The sequence below is a fragment of the Arachis hypogaea genome, chromosome 5 (assembly GCF_003086295.3).
Source record: "Arachis hypogaea cultivar Tifrunner chromosome 5, arahy.Tifrunner.gnm2.J5K5, whole genome shotgun sequence".
NCBI classification, from domain to species: Eukaryota; Viridiplantae; Streptophyta; class Magnoliopsida; order Fabales; family Fabaceae; genus Arachis; species Arachis hypogaea.
In genome coordinates, this window is record NC_092040.1 from 67,185,282 (window position 1) to 67,187,748 (window position 2,467).

The 2,467-nt window shown below is 42.4% G+C and overlaps 1 non-coding gene across 1 annotated transcript; it reads right to left on the reverse strand.

Annotated features, from left to right (window-relative positions):
- Window positions 1-312: 312 nt before the first annotated feature.
- On the reverse strand, window positions 313-416 carry LOC112804228 (small nucleolar RNA R71). Its single transcript, XR_003202845.1, has one exon. It is a non-coding gene; the product is annotated as a small nucleolar RNA R71 (small nucleolar RNA).
- Between the last annotated feature and the right edge of the window lie 2,051 nt (window positions 417-2,467).

A 2,467-nucleotide genomic window follows, 5' to 3' on the forward strand; every position in this document is an offset into this window, starting at 1 on the left:
TCAATTCCTGCCATTGGAGCAAACAATTTTGAGCTGAAACCTCAACTAGTTGCTCTGATGCAACAGAACTGCAAGTTTCATGGACCTCCATCAGAAGATCCCTACCAGTTTTTAACTGAGTTCTTGCAGATCTGTAAGACTGTTAAGACTAATGGAGTAGATCCTGAAGTCTACAGGCTCATACTTTTCCCTTTTGATGTAAGAGACAGAGCTAGAACATGGTTGGACTCACAACCTAAGGATAGCCTGGACTCTTGGGATAAGCTGGTCACGGCCTTCTTGGTTAAGTTCTTTCCTCCTCAAAAGCTGAGCAAGCTTAGAGTGGATGTTCAGACCTTCAAGCAAAAGGATGGTGAATCCCTCTATGAAGCTTGGGAAAGATACAAGCAGATGACCAAAAAGTGTCCTTCTAACATGTTTTCAGAGTGGACTATGATAGATATATTCTATTATGGTCTGTCTGAGTTCTCTAAGATGTCACTGGACCATTCTGCAGGTGGATCCATTCATCTAAAGGAAACACCTGCAGAAGCTCAGGAACTTATTGAAATGGTTGCAAATAACCAATTCATGTACACTTCTGAGAGGAATTCTGTGAGTAATGGGACGCCTCAAAGGAAGGGATTTCTTGAAATTGATGCTCTGAATACCATACTGGCTCAAAACAAAATGTTGACTTAGCAAGTCAACATGATTTCCCAAAGTCTGAATGGATGGCAAAATGCATCCAACAGCACTAAAGAGGCATCTTCTGAAGAAGAAGCTTATGATCCTGAAAATCCTGCAATGGTAGAGGTAAATTACATGGGGGAAGCCTCTGGCAACACCTATAACCCCTCATGGAGAAACCATCTAAATTTCTCATGGAAGGATCAACAAAAGCCTCAACAAGGCTTTAATAATGGTGGAAGAAACAGGTTTAGCAATAGCAAGCCTTTTCCATCATCTTCTCAGCAACAGACAGAGAATTCTGAGCAGAGCAGCTCTAACTTAGCAAACATAGCCTCTGATCTGTCTAAGGCCACTTTAAGTTTCATGAGTGAAACAAGGTCCTCCATTAGAAGTTTGGAGGCACAAGTGGGCCAGCTGAGTAAGAAAGTCACTGAAACTCCTCCTAGTACTCTCCCAAGTAATACTGAAGAGAATCCAAAAAGAGAGTGCAAGGCCATTGACATAGTCAACATGGCCGAACCTAGAGAGGAAGGAGAGGACGTGAATCCCAAGGAGGAAAACCTCATGGGACGTCTCTCAGGCAAGAGGGAGTTCTCTATTGAGGACCTAAAGGAATCTGAGGCTCATATAGAGACCATAGAGATTCCATTAAACCTCCTTCTGCCTTTCATGAGCTCTGAAGACTATTCTTCCTCTGAAGAGGATGAAGATGTAACTGGAGAGCAAGTTGCTCAATATCTAGGAGCTATCATGAAGCTGAATGCCAAGTTGTTTGGTAATGAGACTTGGGAAGGTAAACCTCCCTTGCTCATTAGTGAACTAGATACATGGGTTCAGCAAACTTTACCTCAAAAGAGACAAGATCCTGGTAAATTCTTAATACCATGTACCATAGGCACCATGACCTTTGACAAGGCTCTATGTGACCTAGGGTCAGGCATAAATCTTCTGCCACTCTCTGTAATGGATAAGTTGGGGATCATTGAGGTACAGCCTGCCATATTCTCATTACAAATGGCAGACAAGTCAGTAAGACAAGCTTATGGATTGGTAGAGGATGTGTTAGTGAAGGTTGAAGACCTTTGCATCCCTGCTGATTTCATAATCTTAGACACTAGGAAGGAGGAGGATGAATGCATCATCCTTGGAAGACCTTTCCTAGCCACAGCAGGAGCTGTGATAGATGTTAACAAAGGAGAATTAGTCCTTCAATTGAATGGGGACTACCATGTGTTTAAGGCTCAAGGTTATCCTTCTATAAACATGGAAAAGAGACACGATAAGCTTCTCTCAATACAGAGTCAAACAAAGCCCCCACAATCAAACTTTAAGTTTGGTGTTGGGAGGCCACAACCAAACTTTAAGATTGGTGTTGAGCAGCCCCCACAATCAAACTCTAAGTTTGGTGTTGTGAGGCCCTCATCATGCTCTGAACATCTGTGAGGCTCCATGAGAGCCCACTGTCAAGCTAGTGACATTAAAAGAGCGCTTATTGGGAGGCAACCCAATTTTTATTTATCTAATATTATTTTTATTTTATTATTCTTTTGTGTTTTATTAGGTTCATGATCATGTGGAGTCACGAAAAAATTACTAAAATTAAAAATAGAATCAAAAATAGCAGAGGAAAAATCACACCCTGGAGGAAGGACTTACTGGCGTTTATACGCCAGTAAGAAGCATCTGGCTGGCGTTCAATGCCAGAACAGAGCATGGATCTGGCGTTGAACGCCAGAAACAAGCAACATCCTGGCGTTCAAACGCCAGGAATACACCCTGAGGAGAGCTGGCGCTG